This window comes from Rhipicephalus microplus, chromosome 3 (genome assembly GCF_043290135.1).
Source record: "Rhipicephalus microplus isolate Deutch F79 chromosome 3, USDA_Rmic, whole genome shotgun sequence".
In the NCBI taxonomy this organism is placed as follows: Eukaryota; Metazoa; Arthropoda; class Arachnida; order Ixodida; family Ixodidae; genus Rhipicephalus; species Rhipicephalus microplus.
Window position 1 is genome coordinate 261,583,385 of NC_134702.1, and position 20,676 is coordinate 261,604,060.

The 20,676-nt window shown below is 46.0% G+C and overlaps 1 long non-coding RNA gene across 3 annotated transcripts in view; it reads right to left on the reverse strand.

Annotated features, from left to right (window-relative positions):
- The window catches only part of LOC142804240 (uncharacterized), a 349,173-nt gene that overhangs the window by 66,487 nt on the left and 262,010 nt on the right, over window positions 1–20,676 (reverse strand). Inside the window, exon 3 of one of the 3 annotated variants that reach the window (XR_012894541.1) lies at window positions 2,131–5,653. The exons of the other annotated variants lie outside the window; for them this stretch is intronic. This is a non-coding gene — a long non-coding RNA (uncharacterized LOC142804240). Of the gene's footprint in view, window positions 1–2,130; window positions 5,654–20,676 lie in introns of those variants that run through there. 3 annotated transcript variants of the gene reach the window in all.

Sequence of the window (20,676 nt, forward strand, 5' to 3'; positions counted from 1 at the left end):
GCGGGCCCTTCTCTGGCGCAGTCTGTTCCTGTCGCGCTTTATGAGGCGCCTCAACTTCCGGCGCTTTGCGACGCGCCTTGCTTTCAGACTCTTGTGCGAGTCTTTCTTTCTTTTTGCTAACAGAAGTTCCGAATCTTTTGATCAGCTCTGCTTTGATAATTTCATAGTTGTTAGCGTGCTGCTTACTGAGTCGCGCAACAACGTCCGCTGCCTCGCAGGGCAGAACCGTGCGTAGCTTCTGAGACCAGGTGTCTCGCTCACACTTCAGTTCACTACACTTTCGTTCAAAGAGTCTAAGATACAGGCCCATATCCCATGGTACCTCATATGGCTGCATGTACCTAGACATCTCGAACTCTGCCTCATTTTCGAGAAGTCCTTGCTGGAGTCCCAGCCTCTTACTCAACTCATAGTCTTGTTTGAAAAACTTTCTCTTGAGGCCTTCTCTTTCGTCTTCACTCTTTCCTTCCATCTGAGCTGCTCTTAGTTTTCTTTCGATGATGAGGTCCCATTCTTCACTTAGTTCCTCATCATCAGCCCCCAAATCATTAATCGCTTGAATGATTATGGGTTTTCGTGCCAAACCCTTTGTATAGATCCCCAATTCCTCACACAACAGCAACAAGTCTGACTTCTGCAGCTCCCGTAAGTCCATGATCGTACTGAGTGCTCGCTACTTCCAAAAAAACTTTCCGAAACGGCGAAACTGAGTCTTTCGGCAAAGTTAACTACCAGTTCTAAAATTTAACCCTCTTTTAGAACCTGGTTCGCTCAAAGGAAAAGCCAAGCACTCACCCATACGTGATCCATGTCTCGAGCCAACTGCTTCTCTTGGGCCGACTGTTGTTGTCACTTGTAGCTTCGAATCCCTCCGGTGCCAACCAGTTGTCGTGATCCCACCGCTGCCACCAGTTGTTGTGATCCCACCGCTGATCACCAGTTGTTGTGATCCCGGGGTGCTGTGGTAGCGTGGTGTAGCTTTGAGTTGAGGAAACGAGCGCTTACAAGATGGGGATATGAAAAAACAAACAGGTTTATGGCACTATTTACAAATATTTACAGCATGAGGTTAAGAGTTCGCAAACCACGACCGTGGTGGTTGAACCGCTACACAGTTCAGAGCCTTCACAAACTACGAACGTGGTGGTTGAACCTTTACTTGGTTCAGAGCCATCACAAACTACGAACGTGGTGGTTGAACCTTTACTTGGTTCAGAGCCTTCACAAACTACGAACGTGGTGGTTGAACCTTTACTTGGTTCAGAGCCATCACAAACTACGAACGTGGTGGTTGCACCTTTACTTGGTTCAGAGCGACGTCCTGCACTCTGCGGCGCCGTTATAAGCCCTGTCGGGCTCCTCCTTCTTCAGTGGAACACCAATCACACACACACACAACAGGTGAGGGGTACGAGCATGCACGGCGCACGTGAACATCCAATTTCGAGTCAAGATCACTGCACTTAAAGGTGGCGCCAGAGAGGCTCTTGCTCGTCGTGTATGTCGCTGGTCGAGGGGTCCCAAGCTTCGGACAGCAGACATCAAACGGTCCGCCAATCTGTCCGCTCAATTAGCAGGGCACTTTGTGGCGGCGGTCGCCGTTTCTTCAAAAGAATACGCTGTCTTTGTTGTCCCCTCTGGAACGGCTTACCGCTTCGTGGCGACGTGACGTCTCATCCGCCGGCTAGCAGGGACAATACCTGGCGGGCATTCGGCGGTCGGCTACTTGTTTGAGGATTAAAAAAACGCCGCTCCCCCGTCAGCTCTCGACGCTGGTTCCAAGAAAACCTGGGTTCCAGGCGTGGGAACGTGGCCCGGCTACGCTTTTCAGCCACAGCATGGCACCTACCGATGGCGGTCATAACAGCGCACTATAACTGCTAATTATCGGTCGTCATAGTAGAATTCAATCATTCATGTAATTTTCTCCAATATCACGAAAATTCTTTTTTTCCCTTTGGCTCAAAATGGCACGCGAAAATTTCCCCCCCAAAAATCACAGCATATTCACGGAGTGAATGATGACGAGTGGGCGAAGATCCGAAGAGAATCATCTGTAAAACCATGAATCTTCCGTGTGTGATTCACCCAGTCGATCAAGATGTAAAGACATGAGAAATACTCTGTGTGTGCAAATATATAAATCAACTTTTATTTGTTCTTAGAGACGATGGATGGCTTGCGACGTCTATTCATTCTGATGGCTTTATGGTCCGTGAAATGAAGGGTGAGCGGTTCCTGTATAGGTTGCAGTGAAAAATTTGCAAATACCAAGTTTCTCAGATAGTGCTTGGTTTCATATGGTCATACGATGTACATCTGAGAGCATATCTAGAAGACACATGTTGTATAAGCCAAATATTGGTCATGTCTGTGATATCAACGTTCAAATTACCAACGAATATGAACGGCATCATCAATTACAAGTACTGCCATCTAGTTCCACATACAAGTACCGCCAACGGTGGCTACACACATCACCAACAACAAACCACATGGGATGTACAGACCCACGTCCTGAGAAACTTCATCCTAAAAAAAGAGAAAATTTTCTACTCGAAACATCACTGAGCGAAACAGTGCGCCGAAGGAGCGGCGAAGCATCGGCAATGTCTGCACAATGAACGGTGAAGGGGGAGGAGGGTGAGGTCGGAGAAAGTAAAAATTGAGAAGCGGGCCCGCTCATGTTCACCGGCACGCGTGCGGGAAGAAGAGAAAAAAGAAACTCACTATCAAAGCTCTGTATTTAAGCCAGCGAAGGAGGATGGGCCGAACGGCAGCCACGAGGACTAGTGGTGCTGCAGTCCGATCTTGCGTAAAGCCCCTGGGTATTCTTGGGAAAGTACCGTCTTTTTTTAACTGGAGCCGTCATGACGAGCACCCTCCTCTCCCACCTTCCACCTTTCCGCTACACGGGCCATCACCCGAGAAATACGCGCAAATTTCTTTCTTTTTCATATTTCTTTTTTGCTGTACCCGGCTATCGCGACTATCCTATCGAGAATGTCATGTCACACTGATAACCACCGTGCTGTGTGTAAAGAGACCACGCACGCGGCTCCACAGTCCAACGTTTATAGATACTGTTTTCAGTTTCGGAACTCTCTGCTTTGCCTTCGGGAAACAGGCGGCCGGCTGCAGTTGCCGCCACCGCGGCTCTGAAGGGCAACTTTGCGCCATGTAACACTGATAACGACCGTGCTGTGTGTGACTTGGAATTATACCGGACGCCCAGCGATAGTGAAAGGAGGGGAACGACCGATAGATGTGTGGTGATGGATAGACGTTACGCGCGTTATCAGCGTGACATGTCATTCTTGATAGGAAAGTGGTGCGGGCCGGGTTATAGGGCCCTGCCCGCACGGTGGCCGTTTGGAAGAGGATATAGATAATGTTTGGACAATTTGGAGAGGATATGGGGGAGAGTGCAGCTACTCTCTGTATTAAAGGACTTTATTTTTGCGCTACTCTCGGAAGTATGGCAGCTTGGGCTAGTTGGTATGGCATGACAATAGCTATAGCGCGAGAACAAAACAACGATACAGAGACAGTGTTCTTCGTGTCTTTCTTGTCTCTGTGTCATCGTTTTGTTCTCGCGCTATAGCTATCGTCATGCTACTCTCGACTCATCGTAATAGAGCAACATAGTAAACGGAAAGAGCGAGCACATTCTCATTGAACCATGCGGCCCCCATGGCTGCTAGCACTCCTAGCGGCCGGCATAAAACTGTCACAAGGTTCCTTTTCCGGCCATGCCATCGCACCACAGTGGTTTCAGTTTCGGTTTGAGCATTCTTGTGCGAAGGTAGGGTGTTTTTTTCTACTGTTATTTGAGAGTGATTTCATCAGCTGTTTTTTAGGGTCTAATAGGCTGCGTTCACGTCAATTGCATATACGTTGATCTGTTGGCAGTTCTTGCTGGTTCATGCTCATTTACAATCGAATCGTGTATATTCAGACAGCAGTACCTAACAACCATTATAAATCAGCTAAACAGGTGTTTTTGGGCAAGACATTACCTTCCTAAGGGAAATTTGAAAAATCAGTGCATAAAGTTTATTATTCATACAAACTTCAGTGTATTAGGCTTTTTCAGAAATAAAATTGCTATGAAAAAAGCACCATCGCATCTAGGAAGCCGTCAAAAAGGTACACAATATTCGTAAGCATATTAATTCTCAACACGAACAATTCAACACATCAGTAAATGTTTTTAATATTGTAAAAAAGTTTATTATATATTTATTTTATTTATTTATTTCCAGGTTCCGTTGATCGTTAGAGCGTTACAACGGTGGGGCGTAAATCTAATCATTGTTTGCATGAAATAGCAAGAACATCTTATACAAAAAAAAAACCACAATGTGTCATTACATATAAACACTGAAAAAAAATCCGACATAATACTTGTTATGTCAAGCATAAAGAAGCAATGCATAGTCGAAACAAATACAAAAATTTTTCATCACAATATTTTGCTCCTTTACCTACAATATCCATATACCATTCACTGCAGAGCATTAGGCATCACAATAATAAATTCTACATGTCGCACGAAATTTGTGTGATTTCGTACATTCAATAAAATTAAAAAAGGAGCTAGCGTTCACGAATATTTACTTGCAAAATATTCTGTAGTTTTGAATTCAAACTTTTTAACGTTTCAGAATTCCAAACAGTCTTTTATGGTGCTAGGAAAATAAGAATATGCGTATGTGTTCACACGATATTTGGAGATTTGAAAGTTGCTGTGGTAGTCGATTCGTAGATTCTGGACAGGTCGCGGAACAAGGTACTGCTCTACATCAAAGTTAAATGTATTTTGAGAAAGCAAAAACAGGAATTTTAGTCCGGCTACACGACAGTGTTCTAAAAAGGGTGGTCAATTTTAGTTGTTGCAGCATCTCTGTCACAGAATTGGTTCGAGAGTATCTTGAAAGAATAAATCTAGCTGCTCTTCTTTGAACTTGCTCAATTTGATTGATTATTATGTGGGGCGTAACATCCCAAAACCACCATATGATTGTGAGAGACGCCGTAGTGGAGGGCTCCGGAAATTTTGGCCACCTGGGGTTCTTTAACGTGCACCCAAACCTGAGCACATGCGCCTACGGAATTTTCGCCTCCATCGAAAATGCAACCACCACAGCCGGGATTCGATCCCACGACCTGCCGGTCAGCAAATCGCTTAACTTGATCGATTAGTCCTTTTTAATAAGAGTCTCTTACGATACTTGCATATTTAATTGTAGGTCTTACTATAGCTAAATAGGCTTTTAAATTTACTGGTTCTTGATGCAAGAATCAGCGTGAATAATCAGTCAAGCTGTAAAGAAAGCAACATGAAAACCAAAACTCCATGCGTATTGCTCTTAAAAACAATCTAGTTCTCAATGCCCACAACAGCAAGGTTATTGCAATGTTTGATGGTGTAGGTGTCGTCGTTCACACAATGAGCTCCTACTTCTTGGCCATAGGTGCGCTGTAGCTCCTTGGCTCCTCGTTTCCGGTGGTTGAGGTAAAATTCAGAATGAGTGTTTTTCGATAAATTTTACATGCACCTTCGGAGGAAGTTGATGTCCTTTCTTCTGATTACGGTGAAGCGTAGTGGAGCTGTCTCCTGATGCCACGGACACTTTCAGGGGTGGTGAGTCTGCGGTTTTGTGATGATAAATGTGCTTCAGTTAAATTATATATGTATGCTTCATTCGTTCGGCTTGAACACGGAACCCTAGTGCTTAGGAAGTTACCTTCAGTATTCTAGGTGCTGATATCGCCATTTTTCAAAATTTTCTACAACACGAGGCCGCACGGCTGACCCAAGATAGATAAACAATTGACACGCTACCACGGAAAGCTTCCACCCCTCAGCGGAAGCCAAAGAGATAGTGCCTTTCGTGCACCCAGTCGATGCAGAAGGAGAATACAGGGGAGAGGGCATTTCCACTCGCTCACGACGCGTTCACTTGGTATTCCGTAGGAGGAGAAGAGGAGAGTTATCACTCTACCCATAAATCCTGCTCTTCTCTTCCGCTCCCTGTTCACTTGCGCGCAGAGGAGGATTTAATAGGAGGAGGAGGAGGTCCCGATGTGAGTCTGTTGGCTATTATGAATCACACCACGAAATCGCACGCACCTGCGGCCAATGACAACATAAACCGTGACCGTTGGTAGCCCGTTGGTAACTCATCTCAGCCGGAGAACCCGGCACCCGGCTTAAGGCGTGGGATGTTTTTTGTGTCTCAAGTGGTCGCAAGGCAACGAAAAGAACCCGGCTAACATGGTGGCTACTTCAACCTGTGTGTCGCCAGCTTCACTATGACACTTCCGCAAGAGAACCGTGTGGCATGCAGTGTTGCACTGCTGCCTCGTTTGTGTAAAGTGTGTGTAAGGTGTATTTGAAAGTGCATTCGCGCTATCGTACAGGTGTTGCAGCGTCGTTGTTCAAAGTTTCATTCCTGCCTTCGTGCGTTAGTTTTGGCTGCTGATTGAGTGGTGATGCCGCCTGCAGTTTTTACAGTAAAGACGTTTATGGGCCTACATGGAATTTATATTGGCTCCATGAATCAAGGAAAAGGGGTGCAGTACTCAGAATATTAGGTGCCTTGTGTGATATGGATGCGTGTGCTGTGCCGCTCATTATTCAAGCGCGGAGGCCAATTTGTGAGTATTCCAAATTAATTGCTCTCACAAGGGATGATTCAGATAGGCGATTTGGGGGCAAACATTTAATTTTGCGAAATTCTACCGACTTCTCCCGGTGCGCGTTTTTTTCTTTTTTTACTCTCGCTTCAGAGGGTGTTATAGTGAAAAATATTCCGGGCAGTTCGTATTTCAACGCTCTTGTTCTACAAGCGTATTTTTACCATTCTTAAGGAAGGAGTCGGAGTGAGGTGTTCTTGCGGAAAGCGGCCTTTGCTTCGCAAGAGTAACGAATAAAAAGTTATTTTAGCTATCAAAGTTTCCTAAGTTTACTAATGTCCCGCTCTTCCAGCTGTATGTAATTCATGTCTTAGCGCAAGTTAGGCTTGGCGCTGCAGCGTTCAAATACCAGCTGTCCTCGTGAGGGTGGGGTCGCCGTGATCTAAAAAAAAAAAAAACTTGTGCCTCGCTAGCCATCGTTACGTGCGTCTAGGCTATATTGAGAAAGATGTGAAAGGTGTCTTTCAGCTTTTTTGTTTACGTTGGAGAAGAGTTCTACTCTTCTCAGTACAATATCTTAAAACTGCTCGTTGATTCTGTTCTGGACTTTACCAGTCTTGCAATCTAACTGTTATTCTATTGTGAAATAATAATTTTAACGAATTCCAGTTTCAAATGCAGGAATCATGTTAAGCATAAATGAAACTACACTTTACCAACTTCGCTAACGATTACGTAGCAATTTGGAGATTGAAGGTCATTTAGATTGCCGGTGGATTACACAATCTAGAAAGAAAAGGAGCGTGTTAGCCAAGGGCGACAGAGTTAGCTGTAAGTGCAATGCGGATCATGTTTTCACTTCACACGCACGCCTGGGTAAATATGCATTGCAAGTGATCACAAAATGCTCACGAAAGAAGGTAAGGAGACATTGCTAGATTGAAGGGGAGCTTTCCTCCAGTATAAAAAAAGCGCTGCCTAAATTACGATATTATGTAAGGGCTAGTCACTGTTGGGGCTAGTCACGGGAAACGCTTTCAGTTGTTGTAGATTGATTATTTCTCATCACTCTATAGGTGATGGTTTTGACCGGTTCTTATCATGCAGGAACAGCAGTTGTCGGTATGCTTTATGTGTTATCGCACAATGAAATCTGATAGCTTGGTTTGAAAGGTGTCGATTTGTTTTATTGCTTGACGTGGAGCAGCAACGCTGTCATACGCGCTAGAATGCTTGCTAGAGCACATAGCAAAGTGCTTGAAAAAACTCTTTTCACCATTTGTTCATAGCCTAGGGACCAACTGTAGGAAATTACTGGATTATTTCGATTTGCTAACCTTTTCTTCTTGAATGCGTAAGTGTGTGCACAGCTGTAGCCGGTGAGAGAGAACGGTGCCGTGGTGATGCAGCGACAACAGGAGGTCCATGTATGGTCAGGCCTAGCAGCCATGCGAGCGGATTCGCCGTAGCCAAGGCAACCGCCCTTTTTAATTTCCAAATAACTCTTCTACCAACTAAATATTCCAAAATACTCCTTTTAGAGCGTTAGTTATTTAATTGCAATGTTGTGATCGATCGGTTCGCGTTCAGTTTTTGTGTACACCACCTAACAGGCGGCAGGAACCCTACGGCCTTGGGCCGCGACAGGCAGCCATTGACCACTTTTCATGTTTACTATGTTACTCTATGGAATCGTGAGCTACGATGGCGTACCACGGTGGTTCGTTGCGCTTTTGCCCGCGCTGGCTTTCCTGTTGTACTGTTATCGAACTTAACCATTCATCATGCGCTTCCTGTCAACATTCTCGCGTAGCATTTGTGGACTGGATTGGATCTTCTGACTGTGGACTAGATCTCCTGCATCGATAGATTGGCCGGGATGTGTTGCTCATTGCAAGTTGGCTAAGAATCGATGTCGTGCCTATATTTGCGCTGTCTGCATTCGGTTTAACCTCCAAGTACGAAAACTTCTATAGGAATGAGCATTTTCAATGTAAAAATTATATGAAAACCACTGCCATTTTAACCACTGTCATCTTGCCTAGACAAGAAATCGCCCAAAAAGTCTGTAAAAGCCTCAAATAAGTTGACTTACTGAGTGGCGCAGCCAAAGGGGTAGGGGAGTCGGGTGTTCAAACTTTCCTTCCCGATATTTCTCGTGTGTGCCCTTCCCCCCCCGCCAGTTACCTACATTTTTTTTTTGCCGCTTCGCACTGACATGCCTTGTGGCGAATTACATTGCGAGAACAGGAGTAGAGGAGCAGAAAAGTAAGAAGCGGGAGGTTGGGCACTGAGTGCAGGGCCACTTGATCTGCCACTGGAATGCGGCAGGCTTCCGGACAGCAGGTAAGGGGATGATGAGTGGAAAGTTCATGTAATTAGAACATTCCGAGCCCCGGCATATTCTCCGTGAGGCAGAAGCACAATACACCTGAACTTTCTTCTCCAAAAGGCGCACATGTCTTTAAGATAGCTCCCTCCTGATATTTAGAATACACTTGCCAACAAAACATTTCTAGCCAGACAAGTTGGAACTTAAAGTAGCGCTTACTATCTGAAGGAAATATGTAGTTAGAGCTTGGTTCCTATGACGTGTCATTAGCAAACGTCGCCTTCTTTCGTTCTCCTGCAATTCCCGGCGTCTTGGCCCGTTAAACGCCTAAAGACACGTTTACTCTAGAGCAACTCGACACAGACATAACGCCGACGAAAACACGAGGCAAACGAAAACCATCAGCCGACGAGTCAACCACCGATGAAGTCGCCAGACCCTACGGTCACACAAAGCCTACGACGACGACTACGCCTCAAAAAACAGCATTTCATTGTAGTGTTACATGATGAGAGACCAAAAACACCAGCAAAATGCATCGGTGACCTGTCGTCGGCGTGTCTTCGGGAGATCGGCGGCTGAGCCGAAATTCGCTCTATGTCTTTGTTTCAAACGACCACGAAGCGGGCAATCTTGGGGAACTTTTATTGTCGTCTCGGAAGCTTTCTGGGCGTCTGAATAGGCAGCGCGAGCACCCAACGGAAGTCTCTTCTTGGCTTCCCTTTTGTGTCTCCCACCCTCGTCCCTCGTTATCATAGATTATGGCGGGGGCTGTGCTGTGTAGCCGGAGAGGGACAATGGCATAGCAGGGAGCATGGCTGAAAATGAGGTGCAGCTGTGCAAGGTCGGTCAGTGTCGCTGCGTGTGCCTCTAATGTGACTACAGAATTGGTCAACGAAAGACTGTGAGCACGAAGAGGCGCATGCGGGGTCTTTGAGGGATAACCGGCAGACTGTTTGTGTCTTTGCAGTGTAGATAGGCCACGACAAGGGAAAAGACGCTTCTAAAGACAGCCCGCAGACCAAAATTTGTGTCGGGTATTTCTATTGTAAACGCGCCCTAAATACCAATGTCGATGCTAGGAATCATGGTTTGATTGATTGGTATGGGGGTTTAACGTTCCAAAACCACCATATGATTATGAGAGACGCCGTAGTAGAGGGCTCCGGAAATTTCAACCATCTGGGGTTCTTTAACGTGCACCTAAATCTGAGCACATGGGCCCACAACATTTCCGCCTCCATAGGAAATGCAGCCGCCGCAGCCGGGATTTGATCCCGCGACCTGCGGGTCAACAGCCGAGTACTTTAGCCACTAGACCACCGCGGCGGGGTGATCGTGGTTTCCATGGATGCATCAAGCTCTAATCCGTTTTCAGGGGTTCTTTCGGCACACTGTTGTTACCTTTTTTGCACATGATTTGTTTATTTCTACGAAAGTGTTTGCTATATTCTTATATTTTAAATAACTTTGTTTTGCAGCTCATAGACCCTTTTTCTATATTTAATAATTCGCTTTTTCGAAAATGTCCATTGCTGCTTAGTGGGAGGTGGGGCCAGTCAAGCTACGTGTATGTAGCTTTTTTTTTTCTCACTTTCGAAACCACATATCAAGTTTTGTGACCTTCTTGTGGCAAAATAAACGAACTTCAAACTTTGAACTACAAACATGAGTCATATTCTGGCAATGCAGAACTATAGCTGGAAACCGTTTTTTAGGCTGCTGAAGCCTTTTTGCCAGTTGTAAAATGCGCACTGAGACAAGCGTAACCTTTTAAGAAATAATCATGAAGCGTTATTTTATAGAGTTTCGGCGTGATCATCGAGTCTCATAGAGGGTGCTAGCTGACACAGAGCACTAGAATAACTGTATACCATATACAGTTACTCTACAGCACACGAACTACCCACCAATTCCTGTAGGCAAGGTATTTCAAGTGTGCGACTTTGCAATGCTAGGAAGCAATGCACTCAGCAAAGTTGAGGCAGTGACACTGGATGCGAGGAACAAGTGCTTTAGCGACCACACATCTCATCTGGGAAAGTTTCAATTTAACCACAAGCACTAGTTACCCCCCTGGCGGATCGATTCGCGGTTGCACGCTTCCTCCACTTCCCTTCATGTGCTTGTAAGTTCACGCTTTCCCAATATGTTACTCTGCGCGCGAAACATCTCGCGTTTGTAATTGCACCCTACACAAGGCTGGTAGTGTCTGTTGCGTTGTAATGCCATACAACAAACGGGAATGAACGCGAAGGAGTTGATGCCAACGGTGAAGTTCCAGCGACTGACAGTAGAACGCCCGAAACAGACAACCGACAGGCACGGATGGCACACAGTACAGCGTAAGCAAACTCGTGTTGCATGCACGGACAGTTCTCATCAGAGTTCATGCTTTCTGAGAACATAATTATGCTGCCCTATGCTCATCATTTTTGAATTGCTGTGCAATTTTTTAGATGACGGACAGGCTGAAACACTATATTTGGTGCTGAAATGTAACCTGGGAACAACACGTATGACATAGCCTGAAAACCGCGCAGCAAGAAGCAAGCAGCTCCACGTTTCTCGCGGCAGACGCAGACGATGGGAGAGGCGAAAGCAGACGACGCGGCTTAGCCATGCCGCTCCTCCGTCACTGATAGGCTACGTCACTCTCCGGCAAACAGCAAGCGGCGCAAAAATTGGTCTCGCACCCATTCTTCGAACGGCAAAGGATGGCAGACGTGCGAGAAGCAAACATCCACGCACGGCTCCTCAATACGTCAAACGTCAAACAGTGAGGCATGCTTGCCGCAAGCATGAACTGGCCCTAACAGAGATTAACAATTAACGGTGTCTTCTCCGATCGTTGGAGTCATTTCAAAGATGCGTTCATCGAAGTCTATAGTCCATTCAATGGTGCGACGAGTGGCCGTTGCTACAAGCGGTCACTGCATACCTGCCGTTTACTCAATTTTACTGCGATTACTATGCCTTTACTTTTCCTCTCGTCACAAGCATATGTGAAGATGGGGGGGTGGAGGGGGGTAAAGCCTTATGACCGTGTCAAACATGTACATAATGTGCTCAAACTGCTGCCGAGAGTCACCTCACCGAGAAAAGTTGATGCTTACCCCCATCCCAGTCGGGTCAGTGTGAACCCCTCACACCCAGAAAAATTTTTTGGCTACGCCCCTGTTACTGATATACAAAAATTCTCCACAAAACAGTACTCATATTTTCTACTAGTTACAAAAAAGACGTTCAAAAAGAAGCAGTATTAATGCATCTTCAAGACGTCGTCATGGCGGCTTGGGCAAGTCGGTATGGCATGACGATAGTTAGAGCGCGAGAACAAAACGACGACACAGAGACAAGTGTCTTTCGTGTCCTTCTTGTCTCTCTGTCGTCGTTTTGTTCTCGCGCTATAACTATCGTCGTCATGGCGTCTCGTGGCTATCTCTGGTGCAAGTATTCGCGACGGCTAACACTCGAGAGCAGAGTGCGAAGTGTTACAGAAGCTCCACCTCTTCTTTCGCAATTTCCAGCTTTTTAGAAAGCTGCCAATTGGTTTTCTTGCAAAAAAAACCTATATTCTCACCACAATGTATTAAATTACCATCACGTTCTCATGATGAGTGTTATAACTCAAAAGATGCAGTAGCAATCATTTCAACTTTTCAAGCGCAATCCCTAGTAGGTCATCAACCAAAGGGGTTTTCGTGAAAAGCCTCTCGGCAGTTTTCTCATTTTCTTTTATAGTAGAAAGAAGTCCACGTAAGGGATGACTTAGGCAGCCTTAGTGACAACACCTCATCTGAATGAGTACACTTTCGTGTGGTTTGGGCACGCCTGCTCCAGAAGTACTTGTGAGAGATGCTAAATGCTCGCTTTGCACGTTGTCACTTATTCAATTCTTTCACGAAGGTACCCACAGATGCTATACATTCATGGTGTGCTACTTCCTGGTGCACTTCGCTACACCCAGAAGTGAATCCGACATATGACACCAACAAACGCCACCATTACTTGTGCTAAGGTTCAGACAAGAGAACACTGCTATTGAGAAAAATATTGCTCTAATATGAAGGAAATGCAACAAAACCCGGTCACTAGCGAAACACGTCCACTTACATACGTTTGTGTTGGTTAATAAGAAAAAAATATGTATTAAAGCAAAAATACTCACTGCGTTTAAAGGAATGAGGTTTTTGACACTTGATTGAATGTAACTGCGATGAAAGTCTCAGTATCCACAGCGTTTCTCGTCGCGTGCCTTTCGTCTTCCTGTTGTATTTCTGGCATCTCCTATAAACTGGGCACTGAGCATTCGAGTTGCGCCATTCGTTCAAGGAGGGGGGGGGATTGGTGCTTTAGTTATGAACGTTCTGGTTTCGATATATGGGGCGTAATCACTGGGAGCAAGCGTGGATGGGTACAGGGTGCGAGCTCCCATGTTCAGCATGAGATGAAAATTTCTTGCCCAGCAAAACCTAACGGGAGTGCGTTAGGATGCCATTATTGTAACACTGAACGTCATAGACTGCGGGCTTTGCAGTGAGCTTTCTACATTTCGACGCAAATCTTGGTACCACCTTTTAAGTTGCGCCGGATTCCTTTGGAGATATATCACGGTCAGCATGAATTGGTTTATAACCAAATCAAGACTAAATGATAGCATGATATTGATTCACTTTTATGCGCCCAATTAAAAAGTGCTACTAAAGCAACATGGTTTCAATTTTTTTGATAATCTGTTCACTTTTGAGGGTTATTTTTGTTGGAAGTTAGAACTAACATCAGTGGGCGCTTTGTTCTTGCCCTCAAATTGAGTCGTAGGATCAACGACTGCCTCTTTACCTATGCTTAATCTGCCGCAGTGGTCTAGTGGCTAAGGTACTCGGCTGCTGACCCGCAGGTCGCGGGATCGAATCTCGGCTGCGGCGGCTGCATTTCCTATCGAGGCGGAAATGTTGTAAGCCTGTGTGCTCAGATTTGGGTGCACGTTAAAGAACCCCAGGTGGTCTAAATTTGCGGAGCCCTCCTCCGCGGCGTCTCTCATAATCATATGCTGGTTTCGGGACGTAGAACCCCACATATTTATCTATCTATCTTTACCTATGCCTATATATTGCTATGGTATGAGCTGGGCTGTAGTATGTGCCAGGGATGTTGAAGAGGAAAAGGAGGTTGTCTAGTGTGGCCTGAGGGTTCCATCTTTACTGCGACTGCCGAATCTCATCCTCACCCTGTAAATAAATCTACCAATCGTTTAAAAAACCATAACAGCTTTGTGTTGGAGGTGCGGGGTAATCAACGAAGCAACATTACGCTTCAAGCGCCTAATCTACGACGAAGCCGCCGCCTTGCTGGACTGCCTTTGTTACCACCAGCAGCTGCATGAGAAGTCTCACAGCGAAGAAAGAAACCGGATCCGCGCAGCTGCAGACCTTCCACCACTCTCCGCAGCACTGCTAGTGCCAGGGTCGCACGGCTGATCCCTGGTTGGGTACAAATCTGATAGTGCCTCGCACATTCTGCGACAATTCTGGCGATGGTGTGGATGCCTGGCTCACACAATACAAATGGGTGAGCAAATACTACCAGTGGGACGCTGTGACCCAGCTGACCATTGTAGTATTTTTCCTAACAGGTACAATGCACGTGCGTTACGAGAACCATGAAGATGCCCTCATGCCGAGGGATAGCTTTGTTTTCGAAATAGGAGCAAGCTTCGGAGACTCCGTAACTAAGGGAAAGCAAGCAAAACAATTGTTACTGCAAAGAGCTCAGATCCCAGGAGAGATGTTCATGACCTATGTGGAGGCCGTCTTGAAGCTCTGCAACCTATATCAGAGGAGGACAAGTTGGCCGTCTTGAAGCTCTGCAACATATATCAGAGGAGGACAAGTTGGCCACCTGTTGAAGGGCATTGCCAAGGACGTGTATCTGTTCCTCATCAGTACAGAAAGCCTTGGCACGGTAATCAACGTCCTAAGCCACCTCGCACCTTTGAGACCCTGAAGATGCGACGTATTCCTCCCAAGTTTGGTCGTCTACCGAATGTAGCCACCGTGACGAGTGTTGACGAATACACGCCTCTTAATCTCGCGTCGACAATACGCCGCATTGTTCGAGAAGAGTTCGCTCGACACGCTCGCCCGGCACCATGCGCCATGCCTGCGCCACCTCCCTCTGGCCATCCCGTGTCGAATGCCGCAGCAGGCGTCGATGACTACAACTACATGCAGGCCACCTTCACCATTGAGGTCACACCGCAATAACTACCCGTGGCCGAGGTACGAAGACCATTTCAGTTACCCCCACCAGCCGACCAACACTTGACCCGAACAAAGATGTACCTGTAGCACCACCACGACAGCGCAACGCCTACGAAGAGTACAGCGCATACTGCTAAGCCCCTGTGTGCTACCATTGCGGTATCGCCTGGCATATAGCTCGGTTCTTTTGTCGACAGATAGAGCCGACATCCCGATACAATTCCACACCTGCGTTTCCACCAGCGGGCACTGGTCACAACAACGGTCATGGGCCCGCCTATTCCACGAGTACCAAACGGCCGGGAAATCACTGTGGCAGTTTTCCCGCTTCTGCCTGTAAATTGATGGCTTAATCTGGCAGACTGCATCACTCGCCTTCACCGGGACGATGCCTGTAATCACCACCGCCGCAGAAAAACCAGCCAGCAAGACCAGTTAGAGGATATGTCGTACAACAGGATTTGCCTTAGATGCATCCGCTAGTTATAATGTCAAAGAACAAGATATGTGTGGAAATATATGGCTTTTGTACGAATGCTTTGGTGGACACTGGTTCTATGATATCAATTATAAGTCTTTTTTTTAGAAGCCGCATTGGCCGCAAAGTTATGTTTTCTTGAGGCGAATAAACAAGATTTTGTCGCGCTGGTGGGGAAGTACTTCATCCAGTCAGAGTTTGTGAAGTCAACGTCTTATTGGCAGGAAAGGTATTCCCTACAGTTTCTTGTGTTGCAATGTTGTACCAACAATGTTATTCTCGGTCTTGACTTTCTCCGAGGATGTGGCGCTTTCGTCGACTGTGGAAGCGAGGCAATTTTCGTCAGTGGTGTCATTGTTCCTGCCCTCGTCGATGAGGTGCCGCTGGCCGCGAAGGACGCTCTGATCATTTCCGATGAACTGATAGAGCCACCATGGTAAATGAAGCTAGCTGTGGTATTTGCCCCAGTACCTGCCACATCTTTCGACGCCAACGTTTAACCTGCCATTGCTCAATGTGCTAAAAAACGCATACTCGTCCCTCATTGTCTAGTACTTGTTAAAGAAGGAGCAACCTTTCAGTGGACACTGAATCGTTCGCCCATGGCGGTTGCGCTACCTCGAGGAATGAAGCTCGGCGTCTTAGAATATTCGACTGAAGATTCTACCGCGATCATTAACAACGACGAAAGTGAATAAAGTACACACTCCAGCAACTGCAGTTGCTCTTGCGAGTCACAGATCTGAGGCATCATTAGCGCCACTTTGCAGTCAGACGAGCAGCAGATTTTACGCCATCTGTTGAGACAATATGCTTCTGTGTTTGACTTTTACCGAGAGAAGAAGTCACTACCACTTTCATGTTCTCGCGCTCAGCATCAGATTGAACCCAGCAGTGCCCATCCGATCCAACAGAAACCTTACCGAGTGTCGTCACCATAGCGAAAAGTTATTGCCGACCAGGTTCCGGAAATGCTGGAGGCGGGTGTCTTGAAGAGTCATGTAGCCTGTGGGCAGCACCGGTAATATTGGTTTTAAAAAAGATGGTGCCAGGCAGTTCTTCGTTGATTACAGAAGACTCAACGCCCTTACCAAAAAATATGTATATCCAATGCCTAAGATTGATGATGTTATTGACTGCTTACACTCGGCTGATCGTAGGTCTTTCAATAGACCTACGATCAGGATATTGGCAGATGCCTATACAGCATTCAAACAAGGAAAAGACCGCATTCGTGACGCCTGATGAACTGTTCCGATTCATTGTGATGCCGCTTCGCCTTGCAACGCTCCCACCACCTTCAAAAAATTTACTGACTCTGTCCTTCGTGATCTTAAATGGAAGGCGTGCTTATGCTATCTGGACGACGTCATAACTTTTGGGCGTACCTTCGAAGAGCATAACTTCCGTTTAAGCCTTGTTTTAGGATATGTCAGAAAGGCTGCCTTGATTTTGAACCCTAAAAAGTGGCGGTTCGGTGAACGACAAGCATTAGTCCTCAGTCACCTATAGTTTACAAAGATGGTGTCAGGCCAGATCCACGCAAAATCGAAGCAGTCAGCACATTCAAACCACCCCCGACAATGAAAGAACTTCGCAGCTTCTTCGGGCTTAGGTTCCTACTTTCGTCGATTTGTGCCCCTATTCGTGGACGTAGTACACCCATGGATGTGCTTGTTGCGAAAAGACTGCCCATTCGAATGGGCAAAAGAATGTGATACCGAATTTTCTGACCTGAAGCTTCTACTGACGTCAGTGTCTATTCTTTGTTATTTCAATTCATCTGCTCCTACTGAAGTACACAGTGACGCAAGTTGTATTGGCATATAGGAGGTGTGCTTGTTCAGCGCCATAATAATGCAGTGCATGTCGTTGCTTATAAAAGTCGATCTCTAAGCAAGGCTGTAATGAATTATACGGTGACAAAACAAGAATGTTTAGCAGCTGTATTCACAATTCAGAAGTTTTGTTGTTACCCCTACGGCCGTCCGTTCTTGATTGTGACACACCATCATTCTTTATGTTGGCTTGTTACCCTTCGAGACTCTTTTGGTCGCCTTGCGTGATGGGCTTTACGCCTTCAAGACCTTGACTTCAGCATTTCGTACAGAAGTGGTCGACGTCATTCGGACGCTGATTGCCTTTCTCGCCTACCAATGACCTCAACGGAAGACAGTGCAGATACCCTCAACATCTGTTTTGCTGCGGTCTCTAACACGATTCATGACGCCAACATCGTCAAATGGGAACAACTCAACGATTTGTTTTTAAACCCTTTGTTCGCTGACGCCCGCAACTTCAAAGGCAGTAGCCGCTTTCGCCATTGTGATGGACTGTTGTGCAAGACGAATAACTCAGCAACCGGTGCATTTTATTTGCTGGTTGTACCTGAAAGTCTTCGATGCGACGTTCTACGTACTATGAACGATGATCCAACGTCAGGACACGTTTGGTTCATTCGCACCTTGCATCGAATCGCACCTTGCATCCATTACAGCAGCGTTTTTGCTGGCCTCGAATGAAAGATCATTACGGAGCAATACGTCTCAAGCTGCGACAAGTGCCAGTGGCACAAACGACCGACCAGTGCCCCACATGGCCTCCTTTACCCCGTAAAATCGCCTAATACGCGTTTCGATTAAATGGACAGTGACCTATTGGGCCCGTTTCTGCGATCTTCGAACAACCGCTGGATAATAATGCGCGTCGAACACCTTACCACGTTCACCAAAACCGCTGCGATAGCATCTTCCACAGCGGATGGCGTCGCTGCCTTTTTGTTACGCTCTGTTGTTCTTCGCCAGGCTCCATCTCAAGGAATCATCAATGACCAGGGCGTCTATTCATCGCGAACGCTGTGGAAGAATTGCTTCACCTCTGCACTTCGCAGTTCAGACATTCGACACCACACCATCTCCAGACGAATCATCTTGTAGAACGTACAAATCGCTCTCTCAATAATTGCTCGCTATGTAAGTCTGATCCAATCACAAGAACTGGCATGAGATCTTATTATTTATTATCTACGCATACATACAGCAAAGCACGAGACCACGGACCTTACGCCTTTCTACCTGCTCTAACCTCAATCGCAACGCATCTTCCTCGATAAATCCTCCCATTTAGGCTCCATACCGATGAGTCTGTGGCCGAAACCTTGTTCCAGGCTGAAGAATCCCACCGAATTGCTCGCCTGCGCACACTGGCATCACACGTACGCTTCAAGCAGCAGTACGATCAACGCCATGATGCCATTTCATTCGACAGGTGAATTCGCGTGATTGTAGACCCCCCCCCCCTCCCCGCGGAAACCTGGTTTATGCCAGAAGTTTTACCGAAGCACACAGGCCCCTTCATCCTTCTAGATCGTTTGAGTGACTTAAAGTACGTCGCGGCAAGCTTTACGACACCTAGTCGTCGGTAAAATCGAACGCAGTTGGTACACGTGGCTCGTCTCAAGACGTGTAATCCCTCCAGTGACTTAAACTGACCCAGCGGGCTTCGTCTGTGAACCGCGGATCGTTACGGTATGAGCCGGGCTGTAGTATGTGCCGGGAATGTGGAAGAGGACGAAGAGGTTGTTTGGTGCGGCCTGAAGACTCCATCTTTAATGCGACTGCTGAATCTCGTGCTCACCATGTAAATATATCCACCTATTGTTTATTCAATCGTAACAATATAATGTTTATGCACCGTATTTTATGCGAACGCGATAGTTTTAGCCAGCTCGTTCCACTGAAACTCCGCGGTGTCGGCGTCGCTGTCAGCGTCTCTGGTTGTGAGTGAGAAAACAATATTCTGTCCTCGACAAAAAAAAATCACAAAACCTTTCAGTAAAATAAATAGCAAAAAAATTCTGGTCGAGTGAGAGCCGAACCTAGGCTCTCTGCATGAAAATAAGCTGTTGTACCACGGAGGGACGCCAATGGTCGAGACTGATCCGAAAAAAAAAACAATATGAGTTTCATGTAGTAGAAATTCCCTTTATTACTGTGTCCAGCCAAAACAGCGACGCCATATGTTCACACTTCTTTTGTTCTTGCAGTAGAAGTAATTTCTTCGATCCACCAAATAATAAGTGGTAGAAGCATGGAATCGCGCCAGGCGTCTAAACGTGTGAAATGCGTGAGGATTGGATTTAAAAAGGTCCGGTCAATACAGGAAGTTTAAACTTATGTTCGCGTGTTTCTTCGCACATGCCTACAGACCGCTTTTCTGATTCGCAAAAGGAACATTTATGACTTCATAGGCACTTCGCAACTGTACGTACAGTAGACATTCAACGATAGTTTAAAGCGGCTAGTGTTGCACGCAGAGTTGTTAATTCCCTCACGGCATGGCTGAGTCATAAACTGAGACCGAAGCTAGGCTAGTTATTTAGAAGGTAATTCGCACAGGACCCAGTTACGCTATTGCGGTCTACTCCTAAAGACGAAGGTCAAGCGTCCTCCTAGTTATGTGATGGTTGTGTTTGTAACTGTTGTGTAACAGTTGTCACACATGTACATTATACTCAAGAGCATCACCTCAGCTATAATAATAATTGCTACCATATAATAATAACATTAATAATAATAATAATAATAATAATAATAATAATAATAATAATAATAATAATAATATAATAATAATAAAGGAAATATATGTTTATTTCCACTACAATATGAATTTTCTCGGGTAACGTGCAGGGCTAGACAACGAATTGGCTAGCCCGTCACCGCTAGGCAAAAGAGATCGGAGGCTACATATATGAGTTTCTCAAGCTGCTTATTAGAGCTTTTATACTGGGCAAGCATGTTTACACAGAAAATGAATTCATTGATAAACAAACAAATGAATGAACAAGTTGCGTGAAGCGGAGTCGTCATAGCGGTCGCCGGTGTTGGAACCTGGCGGAAATCTAGTCCGTGTACCTCCATGCAGATAAATCTGCTTCTTTTTGCTACGCCTCATACATGAAA